Source organism: Zingiber officinale, chromosome 11B (assembly GCF_018446385.1).
Source record: "Zingiber officinale cultivar Zhangliang chromosome 11B, Zo_v1.1, whole genome shotgun sequence".
NCBI lineage: Eukaryota > Viridiplantae > Streptophyta > Magnoliopsida > Zingiberales > Zingiberaceae > Zingiber > Zingiber officinale.
The window spans coordinates 71,263,408-71,279,232 of NC_056007.1; positions in this window are offsets into that span (position 1 = coordinate 71,263,408).

Genomic DNA, 15,825 nt, shown 5'->3' on the forward strand with positions numbered 1-15,825 from the left:
AAATACAGTACTTAATAAAAGGTTACCAACAAGTTGGAGTACTCGGTGTGTTGCAGTCGATCCGTCGGAGATGATCAGATGTCTTGGAAGCATAGCTCAGAGGTAGGCAGACTTGCTGGAGTAGCAGCAGGAAGCCAGAGTAGATAGAAGCTCAATTGGATGCGCCATAGCTCATATGGAAGTTGTTTATGAAAGTGTAGGTGAGCACCTCTTTTATTGAGTGTTGAAGGCACCTCCAATGAAACAAATCTGATCCCAAAATTTGCTGAAGCTTATCACTGAGAAGGTCAAACTTTATCCTATGGAAGGTGCATTCCATAGCATTAAATGTACCTTCCATGAACAGTGCGAAGGCGGCTTCAAATGCTTAAAGGCGCCTTCCATCTCCTAGAAGGCGCCTTGGGGGAATAGTACCCGAGGCCTTTTGTATTTTTCTTGCCCTGTAAAATGTGTTAGTCCAATAAACTTGCAAGACAAATGTTAGCCCAGTAATAAAGAGTAGTAATTAGATCTTGTTTCCTCGAGACCAGGATCTAGTGAAGGTCTTGATTTAGGTTTCTGAAATGGACCTAAATCGGACCAACGCCTACTGTCCCTTTGAACGGGGGCGTGTCTTCACTTAGTTACTCTCCTCCAGTGACTTACCTCTACTTACTAGTTGTAGAGTTACCCTCCAAAATCACACATCCGGACTTTAGGAATTGAACATCCCGACTTACTGGAATCACACATCCAATCTTCATCCATTGAGAATCACATATCTCGATTTACCAGAATCGAACATATGATCTTCACCCATCGGGAATCGAACATCCCGACTTATCAAAATCACACATCCAGTCTTCATCCATCGAGAATCGCACATCTCGACTCACCAAAATCACACATCTGGATTTCGCTAATCGAAAATCGAACATCTCGATTGTCAATCGGGAATCGAACATCCCAAAACCTGCGCACTTGGTAAATGCATTAGATAACGATAGCAACTAACTTAACTCACTTGTCATTTATCAAAATCTGAGCTAGACCATTAGTATAAATTACACCAACAATCTCTCCCTTTTTGATGTAATAACAACCTGTGTTAAAGTTAGGAAAAAATATATACAAAACATATGATTTTAAGAGAAATAAGATAGTTAAGTTTTGTTCTCCTGATCATTTTTAGGGTTAAGTTCTTTGATTTTCTAACTTAAACCTTAAACTCCTAATCTTCCCCCTTTGACATTCATCAAAATAATGTGTAAATAAATGAATCAGATTGTGAAAAATGTAATAAATCTTATGAAGTAAGCATGAAAAGTAACAAAATAATTATAAAGTTTTTCAGGTTTATTGGAGGGAGGAGTAAGTGTAACCAATTTCATAAAATAATTTTATAAGGCTAAATTTTATAAAGCTGGATTTTGCAAAACAAGATTTTGAAAATTATTTTTCAAAAAGTTATTGTAAAGACATAGCATAATTTCTCAAAAGTTCTGGTAAATAATAATTCAAAATAATGATTTTTAAGTATTTTAACAAGAATTTGAAAGCTATTTTCAAAAATGCTTTAAATAAGAAGTATTTTTGAAAAGTTGAGAATTTTTAACTTAGAAATATTTTCGAAATATTTTTGAAATATTTTCGAAATACTTAGAAACATTTTTCAAAATGTATTTCTCAAACAAACTTTTCACAATGGATAAAAGATGGTTTTAAAAATTAATTTCAAATTACTTCCCCCTAGACCTGGTATATATAAAAAAATATTTTCATCTAGAAAATCACCCTTAAATGTCTAACCGTTAGTTATTAACTGACTACTAGAAGATAGTAGTGTTCACTTGGTTAGTTAAGTTAAGTAAGTGCATCCAGTTAGTGTTTGACTAAAAGTGGATTACTAAACATGATCACTGTAATATTTGGTATTTCACGCCCAGACTTGTGTTGATGCACTAATATAAGCATCTTAAGTCCAAGCAATCTGCCTATGCATCTCACGCCATTCTAGATTTTTAAATATACAATCAAGGGAGACATAGTGTGCTTGTGAGATGCTCAAGTTCTAGATCTATAGGATTATACTTTCTATCGATTTGATCTAGTCTAAAGCTAAAATAATTTTGCAACACTAGAAATGGAAAATTTTGGAAAACATAAGTAAATAATTTTCCTATAAGTTATAAATTATTTTAAAAGACATTTTGATAGTAAGAATCCTAGTCTATTGTGCACATTACCAATTTTCTACGTTAATTACTGAAGTCGGATTCTGATAGTCGTTTGGTGAAGATGTCAGGTAGATTTGGCTTGGACTCAACATAGTTGAGTTCAATGTCTCCTCTAGTGACGTGATTTCTAATGAAGTGATGTTTGATCTCAATGTGTTTGGTTCTTGAATGATGCACTGGATTTTTAGTTAAGCTGATTGAGCTAATGTTATCAATATGTACTTTTATATTCTAAGTTAAGATCTTTTAATGTGTGCATCATCCATAATAGTTATGCTACACACTCACCCATTGCTATGTAGTCGGCTTCAATAGTAGATAAAGCAACACAGTGTTGCTTTCTACTAAACCAGCTGACAAGTGATGGTCCAAGTAATTGACATCCACCACTTGTACTTTTAGGATCCAGTTTATAGCCAGCATAATCTGAGTCAGAGTAACCTATTAGTTCAAAATTAGATGTTCTGGGTACCAAATTCCTACATTTATTGTGCCCTTCAAGTATCTAAAAATTCCTTTTACATTTGTTAGGTGAGATTCTTTTGCACAAGTTTGATATCTAGCACACATACTGGCTGCAAATAAAATATCAAGTTGACTTGCAGTTAAGTATAAATGGATACTTATGACACTTTTATAATATTTTAGATCTATGAATTTTTCATTTAGATCACTATCTAAGATTGTATTAGTTGTCATTGGTATTTTTATTTCTTTGATATTTTTCATTCCAAATTTTTTCAGTAATTTCTTTACATATTTTTGTTGGTAAACATAATTTCTTTCATTAGTTTGTTTAATTTGTAAACCTAAGAAATAAGTTAGTTTCCTACTATGCCCATTTCAAATTCTTGTTCCATTAAGGTTATAAATTCTTGCAAAAGTTCTGAGTTGGTTGAACTAAAGATTATGTCATCTACATATACTTGTGCTATAAAAATTTCTTATTTGAGTGATTTTACAAATAGGGTTGGGTTAATTTAACCTTAATTATGTCACGCCCCGGGAGAGTCCCTGCCATAAGAAATTTCGGCAGCATATCCCCTGTACGGGTGACAATTTGAAACTTTCTACAACATATCCATACATGGCCAACACGGTCAGAAACATACAATAAAATAAAAGTGACAATCACGCAGTATAATAGTAAACAAACCAAATTAAAGCAACGATAAGGAAATCATCTCAAATATAAAACGCAACGATAATAAATGATCATACAAGATCCATGTGCCAAAACCAGAACAAGTCTAAAACACAGTCTAGATAGTATAATAAGAAAGCCCAAAAGACCAAACAAACATCCTTGCGATCTGCAGGGGGACTAGCGACTGGAGATCTCCGGATAGCCTCATCCTGAAATAGTAATATCAATGGGGTGAGTCAACTGCTCAGCAGGTAACTACTGACATGCATATTAAGAAATAACAACTAATAATAAATATGCGTACAATCTCTTGAATATATATATATATATATATGAAAAATACAAAACTGTGAGTAGGAGTATCTGTACTAACCAGGACCTAGGTATAGGGATAACAAGGTCGTCAGATCGAGAGTATCATAAATCCTGTATGCATGTCAAACATATGCATCCACCAAATATGTAGCAAATAAGTGCAGCAAACATAAGCAATAAATGCGTATGATGTCAATGACATGTCCTGGTCACCCCTACTGCCAGCTAGCCATCTCACACACACTGGTGAGACCGAGTGGGTAGGGTTGTGACAACCGTACACTCTGCCATCACTGCTCCTGAGTGACCGAGTGGACGGGATGCTGTCGGAGTACACCTATCATCCTTACCCTAAATCATAAGTGGGGGTGCTCAATGCTCTCATCTCCTTGAGCCAGTCCAGAGGAGGGATCCCTGTCCTACTATAACGTTGCGTCACACTACCCATGAGTGGACCAACGGAGCCCTTGACAGAGCAACCTACTGCAACCCACCCTGCCTGATAAAAACAACTAACCCATGAGTGGTTGTGTGCATAAATCCATATAATTGGCGATGTGTTCAACAATAATGGAGCCAACAATCGTACAGCATGCAATCATGCGAGATGATGCATGACACTAAGCATAAAAATATCCTGATCCTATCCATCTCTACCAAAATGTGTACTAAAAGATATATGGATCAAATAATATGATCTAGGTACATGAGTCAGGTATGGTAAAATGTCCTGAATATAATAAGGCATGGTATGTCATTACCTCAAGGTCATATATAGTCAAAGAAACATGAATGCAATAGCAAGAAATAAATACAGCATGCTCAGGTAATAGATAATGACATACCAATACAAAAATGAACATAAATATTACTACTTGTTAAATATTACTAAGCATATCAATAAGACATATCAAAATAGATAAGTCAAGGTACCCGCCTGTAATAAGAGGATCGTATCCGAAATAGATCCCTCGTCGAGACACTATCTCGAATCAAAGTCCTGTGATATCAAACATAATGTATTTAGCTATATAGCTAAATAAAAATCTCCAAACCTATTTAATAATCTTATCCTTCCTTTATATTTAAAATCCTTGGAATTAAACAAATTCTAACTATTTTACCTTCCAATTAGGATTTGCAACTAGCATTATCAACCTAAACTTAATTAAATTCAAGTACAATTTATCCTTAACCTTTCCTAGTTCAAATCCTGTATACGCTACTACAAAAGAAACAATTCCTCTATTCCTTACCTCAACTCACAAGCAAGCTAGTTGTTGCCAGAACAGAGGTAGCTGCTGGAAACCCAAGTAACGCCCTGCAATTCACTGTCCAGATCAAAATGGAGCTCAAGAAATCATCATAGCCAACAACAACCAAATTCCAGAACAATCCGTGCACCTTACCTCTACCTCTAACTACCTGTGAGGACCAAGGATTCGACGAGGTGCTATTGGAACCTTGTGACTTCTATGGCAGCAGCCAAAACAAATTGCCAAGGTAGATTTGCAAACCACCGAGATGAAATTTGGTGCAGCGGAAGAACAACGAACCTTCCTGATGAAATCACCGCTGCTTTGAAGAGGAGGAAAGGCTCGGAACTAGGGCACCGAGCGTCGCGCCTCAGATCTGGATGACAAGAACTTGGGCCGAAGCTAGGGCACTGCTCCAATGAACCTGGGGTGCTCGGCTTCAGGCTAGGGCAAAAAGGAAGACTAGGGCTCAGAGAAGGACGGCGATGTCGCGTGCCTAAGGAGGAGGAAGTCGGGCGGCTGTGAACCCAAACTAGGGCACTGGAAAATCGGCTGAATTGGGTGGAGGTGGTTTGGTGTCGCACGAGAGGGGCGGCGCCAGTAGATGTCGGGCGGTGCTCGAGTGTCGGCGAGGAGAAGATGTTGGCGACGCGTGGCTCGGAATGGATGAGGAGGAAGAATCAAGAGAAGGCCTCGGTGAGGAAAGGGGAGGAGACGAAGAAGAAGATGTAAACCCTCGGCCATGACTTAAATCGCGAGGAGAGGAGAAACCGCTTGGCGCGAGGAGGTTAGGGCACGGGCACGCGGGGGAAGGAAAAGAAAAGAAAGAAAAGGAAAAATAAAAAGAAAATCAACATTTCCTCGTTTAAATGGGGTAACCTAAATAGACTTTCCCGGGGCTCAATATTTGATCCCCCTTAAACTCGTCATACGAGCTCCAAAAAATTCCCAGAAAATTTCTAAAAAATTCGGAAAATTCCCTTATGGTTATTCGTCATTTTTCGATATTTTACAAATTAAATCCTTTGGAAATTATATAGGAAGTTAACCTTTCATACTAGGCTTTAGGTGCTTGTTTAAGACTATACAAGATTTTCTTTAGTTTGAACACGTGGTCAGGATGTTCTAAACTCTCAAACCCAGGTGGTTGACCTACATACACTTTTTTTTTAATTAGTCCATTTAAGAAAGTTGATTTAACACTCATTCAATAAAACTTAAATCCTTTATGGGCTGAATAGCTCAGTAGCATTCTAATGGACTCAAGTCTTGCCACTAGAGCATATGTTTCATCATAGTCAAGTCTCTCTACTTGGCTAAACCCTTTAGCTACTAGTCTAGCCTTATTTCTAACAATTTCTCCATTTTCACTTAATTTGTTTCTAAATATCCATTTTGTTTCTATTATCTTTTTATTTTTAGGAAATTGTACTAAATCCTAAACTTCATTTCTTTCAAACTGGGCTAGTTCTTCCTACATAGCTATGATTCAATCTGGGTCAAGTAGGGATTCTTCTACTGTTTTGGGTTCGATTTTGGAAATCAGAGATACTTAACTTAAGGTTTTGAAGGATGATCTGGTCTGAACTCTTAGGTTTGGGTCACCTATAATTTGTTCAATTGGGTGATATGAGCTAACTCTTATTGTTTTAGGTTCAACTTGTGTTTGTTCATATTCTTGTGATTGATTTTGTTCATCTTCATACTCATCTATAGGATTTTCCCTTACTCCCCCTAAATCTGTGCTAGCCCTAACAAAGTCAATTGGCTGGTATTGGGGTTGAGTTAAGTTTGATTCTTTAGAGTTTGTAATTTCGTCAAATTTTACATTAGTCGTTTCTTCAATTCTTAGTGTAGTTTTATTGTAAATTCTATATCCTCTACTAGTTAGGGAGTATCCTACGAAGATTCCATTTTCTACTTTTGAAGTAAATTTTTCTAAATTTTCTCTTGTATTTAATATGTAAATAGGACATCCAAATGCCTTAAAGTATTTAATATTTGGTATTTTATTATAGTAAATTTTAAATGAGGTATTATTGTGGTTTTTATTTTTCGTTGTTCTATTTTGTACATAGTAGGTTGTACTAACAGTTTCTGCCCAAAACTATTTAGGTAACTGGTATTCATTAAGCATTGTTCTAGTGGCTCCTCGAAGAGTTCTATTTTTTCCTTTCTACTATCCCATTTTGTTAGAGTGTGTCGGGGTACGAGAATTCTTGGTGGTATCCATTTTCTAGGTAAAATTTGGTGAACCTATGATTTTTAAACTCACCACCGTTATCACTTCTAATTTTCTTGATTTTTTGGTATTTTTTATTTTCAATTTGTTTACAAAAGTTGCTAAATATTTCAAATATTTCATCTTTATTTTTTTATGAATTTTACCCAAGTGAATCTTGAGTAATCGTCGATTATTACTAGACAGTATAAATTTTCATTAATAGATTTTACCCTGTGTGAGTCAAACAAATCTAAATGTAGTATTTCAAGGATTGAATTAGTTTGAGTTTGATTGGTCGGTTTGTGGGTTGACTTAGTTTGTTTTCCCTGTTGACAAAAATTACAAATTGATGAGCTTAAGTTGGATAGTTTTGGTAGTCCTCTAACTAAGTCATTTAATTTAGTAAGGTTTCTAAAGTTAGTGTGGGAGAGTCTTCTATGTCATAGCCATGTTTCCTTTTTTTGTGTCAAGTGACACTTGAGTGAGAAGCTGGCTAGGTTGATTGTATAAATGTTATTATTTCTTAGTCCTTTTAATTTTATTGTAGGGCTTTTTATGTGCTTAATTATACATTCAGTGGATATAAACCTAACCTTATATTCTGAATCACACAGTTAACTAATACTGAGTAAATTGAATTTAAAATTTTCAATAAAGAGTACCTTATGAATAATGAAGTTAGATTCTAATTCAATGTTACCAATTCCAATTACCTTAAGTTTGTCATTGTTTCCAAAGGCAACTGTTCCTAACCTTTTGAGTGTCAGGGTTGTGAACATAGCTTGATCCCCGGTCATGTGTCGGGAGCAACCGCTGTCCAATATCCACTTAGTTTCCTTGGGTAGGTCTGACCCGGATGAAGATTCGTAGCTCGACTCATTTTCGAACTCGTCGTCTTGATCTATTTCTCTTCTGGTTGCCATCAGTGCAAGGTAGCTTGCTTGCTTCAGTTTGTTTGCTCTTGATCTGTCCAAAGATTCATCCCAGGTTGCCTTTGGTGCTTTCTTCTGCTTCCTTTTGATTTGGTCTTTGTTTCATCATTCGTGTTTGAAGTTCCCCTTTTTGTTGCAGCCATAACATGTGATGTTTGCCTTTGAGTTGTTAGATGTTGATTTGGACGTCTTCTTCATGTCGCGTTTAGTGAAGCTTTTCTTTTGCCTAGTGAACATTTTCCTTACCATGTTCACTAGTTTCTCTTTTTCATCTGATTCTGATTCGGATTCACTTTCAGCTTCGGGTTTAGTTCCCTTCGAAGTACCTGTAAGAAAAGCAATTCCTTTCTTAACCTTTGGTTCGTTAGTCTGTTTGTGTAATTCAAGCTTGCAAAATAATTCATCTAATTTTATCTTGGAGAGATTCCTTGAAACCTTATATGCATCTACGATCGATGCCCATAATGAGTTTTGAGTGAATGAGTTCAGAGCGTACCTGATAACGTCGCGATTCTCAATTTGGTGTCCTATGTTGAGGATTCCGTTGGTCCTCACATGTAGTTGGCTCGCGGTTTCTCCGTCCTGTATTTTAATATTAAATAAAGAATTTAGAAGTAGGTCGCATTTTGTTACCTTTGAATCAGGAGTTCCTTCGTGTAGCTCGATGAGCTTGTCCCAAAGCTCCTTTGCGTTCTCGTGCGGGTCGACTCGGTTGAGCTCTTCCTTTGTGAGTCCGCATTGGATCATGTTCAAAGCTTTGGAATTGGTTTGAACTTTCTTTTTATCTTCCAGAATCCACCTTTTAGGATCGAGCGGTACTTTTGTTACTTTGTCTACGGGTGCACGATATCCTTGTCGGATGATGAATCATTGCTTGATGTCCATATTTAGATAAACCTCCATTATTTTCTTCCAGTACGGAAAGTTATGTCCGTTGAAAAGAGGAGGGCGAGCGATGCTGAATCCCTCAAGTTGTGCCATTTGATTCCTAAAAAAGAAACCTAAAGAGAGGTATCAAGACTTGGTCTTGAATTAGTAGTACTTGAAAAAAATATTGACGACTCGAGTGGTGTTGCACCAACTTCGAATAACAATCGAATGAGAAAGAGTTATTTAAAGTTTACCAATAGTAATAAAGTTTCAAAATTGAAATTCAAAAAAGAAAGTAAAGTAATTCCCCCGGGCTTGATTGGTAGTTGTACTAATTCAGAGAAGAACCTTGTTCTAATACCATTTGTTGGATCAAGTCGCACATGAAAGGGGGGGTGAATCACGTGATTTTTGAAAACTAGTTTTTTTAAAAAAAAATAAAGTATACGTAGCGGAGAATAAATAAAACAAACGAAAATAGAAAATACCAGAGAAACACAGGTGGTTTACTTGGTTCGGAGCTACGACGACTCCTACTCCAAGACCCAGGTCCCACGGATCTATCGATGGTAATCCACTAAATGTCTCTTCCGGAACCGCCCGAAAAGGTGATTTAGTACAAAAATAAGGACAATGTAACAGCCTACACTTCCAGGAGAGGGGGGGGTGAATCACATGGTTTTTGAAAATTAATTTTTTTTAAAAAAAAACAAAGTATACACAGTGAAGAATAAGTAAAACAAATGAAAATAGAAAATACCAGAGAAACACAGGCGGTTTACTTGGTTCAGAGCTTACGGGGACTCCTACTCCAAGACTCAGGTCCCGTGGATCTATCGATAGGTAATCCACTAAATGGCTCTTCCGGAACCACCTGAAGAGGTGATCAAGTACAAAGATAAGGACAATGTAACATCCTACACTTCCTTTTTTAAAACAGTAATAATTAGAAATGCAACACTTAATAAAAGGTTACCAACAAGTTGGAGTACTCGGTGTGTTGTAGTCGATCTGCTAGAGATGATTGGATGTCTTGGAAGCGTAGCTCGGAGGTAGGTAGACTTTCTGGAACAGTAGCAGGAAGCCGGAGTAGACGGAAGCTCAATCGGATATGTACTAGCTCGTATGGAAGTTGTTTCTGAAAGTGTGGGCGAGCACCTCTTTTATTGAGCGTGGAAGGCGCCTTCCAAGGCCTTGAAAGTGCCTCTAATGGAACAAATCTGATCCCAAAATTTGCTGAAGCTTATCGCCGAGAAGGTCAAACTTTATCCTATGAAAGACACCTTCCATAGCATTGAATGCACCTTCCATGAATAGTGCGAATGCGCCTTCAAATGCTTGAAGGCGCCTTCCATCTCTTGGAAGGCGCTTCAGGTGGACAGTACCCGAGGCCTTTTGTACTTTTCTTGTCCTGCAAAAATGTGTTAGTCCAATAAACCTATAAGACAAATGTTAGCCCAGTAATAAAGAGTAGTAATTAGATCATGTCTCCTCGAGACCAGGATATAGTGAAGGTCTCGATTTAGGTTTCCGAAATTGACCTAAATTGAATCGAAGCCTACTGTCCCTTCGAAGGGGGGCACGCCCTCACTTAGTCACTCTCCTTTAGTGACTTACCTCTACTTACTAGTTGTAGAGTTACCCTCCAGAATCACACATCCGGACTTCGAGAATCGAACATCCCGACTTATTGAAATCGCACATCCGATCTTCATCCATCGAGAATCGCATATCTCTACTTATTGGAATCGAACATCCGGTCTTCACCCATCGGGAATCGAACATCTCAACTTACTGGAATCGCACATCCGGTCTTCATCCATCGAGAATCACACATTTCGACTTGCCGGAATCATACATTTGGACTTTACTAATCGAAAATCGAACATCCTGATTGTTAATCAGGAATCGAGCATCCCGAAACTTGCGCACTTGGTAAATGCATTAGATCACGATAACATCTAACTTAACTCACTTGTCATTCATCAAAACCTGAGCTAGATCGTTAGTGTGTTAGTGCAAATTGCACCAACACTGGAGCTTTGCCAGGGACGGTGTCAAGAACCGAGACTGAGAGATGTTGCTGAGACCTAGGGTTGAGTGATAATCATGATTTTACTGCATTATTTTGATTCATTTATGCATGGTTTTGATATTGATTTCATAGTTTAAATCATGGTTATATCACATTTTGTGCATAGTGTGTATTTTTGGACTTAATTGCAAATTATATTATTTTTGGTGTTATTTGATGCTAATATTTAATTCTTATTTTGTAGGCATCAAAGGATCTTAGATTTGGATCTATTTGGACCGAAATTGGGCTCGAATCAGAGTCCAAACAAGAAGATCAAGCTTTGAAGCATTATGGACCGTTCATCAAGAATAGGACAGATCTGAATCATCCGTTGAAGATCTGGCCGATCCAACCTAATGGGGAGCAGATCTAAGTCATTGATGAAGATCCAGAAGTTTTGATCCAGATCTGAGTTCATCCAGCCATTGATCCAGCCGGATTAATCTGGACCGTTCAATGAAGACTGTGCAGATCCGGGCCATCCAGTGATGATCTGATCGATCCGACCTACGGGAGGGTAGATCCAGACCCTAGATCAACATCAGTACATTAAGATCGGAATTTGGATGACTTTTCACCGTTGATTTAGACCGGAATCATCTCAACCGTCCATTCCAGATCCAGATCTGATTCAAAACAGAAGCTACAGTGTTATTTCTTTGTCGTCGAATCCTCCACGCACAGCAGCTTCGTCCCCGCGGCATTTCTCTGGATTCCGGCCCCTTTCCTTCTCCAATCGTTCTCTCAAGTTTCAACCTTGGTGGATAACCTCTACAGCAGTTCATCCCGATTCTCTGGAGCCTCCGGTGGGTGTTTCCGCCGGTGGAAGTCTTCTCTCGGCATTCCCCTGTTTCCGCTAGATTTGGAGGTGGTCTTCCAAATCTGAGTGCCGATTCTCATCAGAAGCGTTCGGCGGTGGTCCTCCGACGTTGCTGAGCCTCATCCATCCACAATCCGCAATCCACAGCCTCCATCCAGATTCCGAGACCAGATTTCCAGATTTTCGGCACTTGAGTGGGTTTTGGGATGTTCTTAGCTCGCCGGGGGTGGTCCGTCGACGTTCTTGAGCAATCCTGGAACTGATACGCTGTAGAGATGCTCCACTGAGGTCCAAAGTTGGGTGGTCTCGACTTTGGCACTCTTGTGTGACGGCAAGAGTGTGAAACTTGTATGGATTGGTTGTGAGTTGGATTGGTTAGGGTTTAGTTCACTTTTATTATTGTTTTGTAACTTAGAACAGATTACTTTTATGTTTTGTTATATTTTTATGCAAGTAGTTAGCATTTCTTTCCTTGTTGAAGCTTAGTTTAAGTTTTATTTGTGCTTGGTTAATTGTTTAGTGTTTAAGTACATAGTTAGGGTTTACATATTGCTTTAGATCAGATTTAATTGTGTCTTGCTATTTTATATCTTAGTTTAAGTGTGTGTTAATAATTTAATCACAACGTAGAGTGACAATGCGTTTGGGTTTGATTGTTGGCACACAAGTAGATTTTAGTTATGCTTTAGATTAATTTCTTTACTGCTGTGTTTTCCTTTGTAGATTTATATTCAAAGCTTTAAAACCCCCAACTCCATTTTTATATCGAAAACCCCAAAAATAGGAATAAAAATACAATCCTAAATTACATCATACTGTTGGTTCCTCGAGAGCGATCCTGGGCTCGTTACTACAACGTTATTGCAAAATTAAGGGGTTCAGTGGGAAATACATTTGTACAATTTGATTAGCGGATGTGACAGATTCGTTATATCAAATTTTGGCGCCATTGCCGGGGAGATTGTAATATGCAATGTTTAGTAATTTTAGTATTGTTGTTTTGATTGCTTTCATGTTTATATATTCATGTGTTGATTTTATTTGTTCCTGAGTCTTCTGATTTTATTTGCTAGTGTTTCAGTGTAAGAACAGGAAATTCATGTGACCATGGATCCATATCATCAGTATTTTGGAGATGGGATGGAGAATTATTTTTATCAGCCTCAGACTCAGTTCTATCAGTCCTACCTACCTATGGAGCAACGTAATAGGTATGAGGATGCACAAGAACAAATTGAAGAATCAATGTGGAAATGCAATGATATTATGCAACAAATGAGAGAGCAACAATTTGCAAGGATACAGAATATACATAGTCAATTAGATCAGATAGCATCATCTATTAATCAGTTACAAGCACAAAGAGCCAGTGAAGAGGTGGATTGTGGAGATCTTGTCAGGCCTGACACTACTTCTATTTTTTCACAAGAATTTTCTAATATTATTTGTGATGATGATGTAATTGTTCAAATTGTTGATTCTACTGATGTTGTTGCTTTAGATGATGTGAATGATGCAGGTATTGTTGCAGAAGATGATGTAAGTGTAGGGGAATGCTTACTGGAAGCATTATCTCAAGAATCACCAAGAATAGAGGATGTAAGTGTAGGGACTTGTGCTATGGAGCCAAGCACCCAAGAATCACTACATGAAGATGTACATACACCAGAACTAGAGTCTGAGCATTTACTTGATGAGGAAGAGGTAACAAACACCACTCCAGGTACCTCTCAAGATGACAAGGTGAGTATTTTGTGTGATTTTTCAGAAAATTTCATAGAGGTACCATTTATTGATTTTATTAGATGTGAATCATTTCTTGAAATATCTTTTGTCCACACTAATATTCTCCTTTTTTTTTTACCCCACATGCGCGTGGGAGGTATTTTCTTTTATTGATGTTGTAGGAGAACACAAGCTCCCGGAGTGGGTGCTAAAACTGAACCGATTAAGACCTCCGGAGAGAATTTTGAAGGGAATAATGAGTAATAAGGAGAATTTGAGTGGAACCATGATTACTCCACTTCCGGGGTGGCTTCTTCTTTTAAACCTTCTTCAACCACCGGGAATGAAAGGGGAGTTGGTTCCAATTTTGCTTTCTTTTGCATTTTGATTCATGCTTTGAGTTTAGTTTTTCTTTAATAAATTCTTTATACGTTTCTTTGGTTTCATACTTTGCATTTGCACTTTGTTTTTACATTTTGCATTTTATTTTGCATTTTACTTTCATACTTTGCATTTGGTTTAGTACATAGCATGTCATTTTTAATAAAATTCTCCATGAATTACTTAAGTAATATTTCTAAGATGGTAAAAGCTTCTTAAATTTGATCATCAATTTTAGGTCATTTGACATGATTGGATACTTATCTCACATGATATTGGTTAGTGTGGAGGTGGATTCCAATTTGATCAATTAGGCATGATTGCATGAATATTACCTAGAGAGGACCACTTTAAGCCTATGCCTCATTATTTTCTTTGTGAGACATGCACTCATAGCTATTGAAACTCTAGAACTTGCTTAGTTTCTTTTCAAAGTCACAATAGCATTTGTGTGCATGGAGATAAAGGATATTTATCATTCTTATTCCATTATTATTTCCATTTCTTTCTCCATAATTTTCTTGAAATATTCTCATCTAGCATTCTAATCTTAATCATCTTTGCTTGTCAATTCTTCTTTTATTGAGAGTTTTGGTTGAATCCTTGATGAGTAAGATTGCCGAGATGGATTAAATTTTAAGTGTGGGGGAAGATTGAATATGCTCAAAGTTCATGGAGATTAGGAGTTTTGAGATTAATTTGTTAGATTGAATGTGCTAACTACAATGCAGGATGGGAAGCTTAAAATTCAGTTGAGAGGCACAATTTAGTTGGTTTGTTGGAATGATACATTAATGGCAAGTTTTTAGCATCAATTGGTTGGTGGGAAATTCTGATTTATCAATATCAATAAACTTCAAGAAAAGCCCTACATGTCTATTGTCAATTGGTGTCGTTTCCTTTTCAATTCTTGCATGATTAGAAGCTGGAAACTGTTGTGTATCGGATGGCGTATCAAAATACAGTAGCAATTTTCATTTCTGCAGAATTCAGAGCAGCAGAATGGAAGCTGCAGAATTTTTGAAGATGTACAATTCTGCACATGGATGCTTCATTAGCCTTGTTTCAATTCTGTACTTAAGCAATAAGAATGCAATTGTTAAGATGTTAAGAGGACAAGTTCATTGACAGAAAAGAGTGCAGGGAAATGGAAGCAATGCACATCCAAACTGTGAAATCTGTGAGATTGCAGAAAATAGAGAAGAAGTTTCAAGCAATAGATTTAAGAAATGTAATTCGACTCTTGGAACTGTAATGCTGACCATTTCATTCAAGAAAAGTTCTAGATTGGAATAGAAGTTTTGGGAAAGGAAAGATTAAATTGGACAGATTTGGATTTTTGAATTTGGAATTGCTGGAAGAAGTTTGAATTTGGAAGAAGTCATCAGTGGCTTTGAATACAGGAATGGAAGGAATTGAAAGCTAAATCTGCAAGATGAAGTACCAGAGAAAGGTTCACAGAATTTGATTCTTTGTTTATGATTCAAACTGGAAACTGGAATTCCATCAACTGGAAATTCTGAAGCTAAAATCAGGAAACTGAGACTAAGTGCTGTAATTTTCAGAAACTTACAAAATCTGTGTAACATGTTCTGTGCAAACTTATTGAAACTCTATAACTGACTGTATTAATGAAACAGAAATTTCAGCTGTAGTTGGTTCTTCAAACATAGGATGAAAAGGGATCAGTGAATTTGAAGGAGATTTACATAGAGACAGATAAAAAGAAAAGGAAACAGTGGAAGCTGTAAATACAGGAATTTGATGCTGAATTGTCACTGCTGGTTATATAAATTCGATTTGGCTATATATTGGTGCATTACGAGTGTGATTTAGAATGAATTTGCCATTTGGTTTTCTCA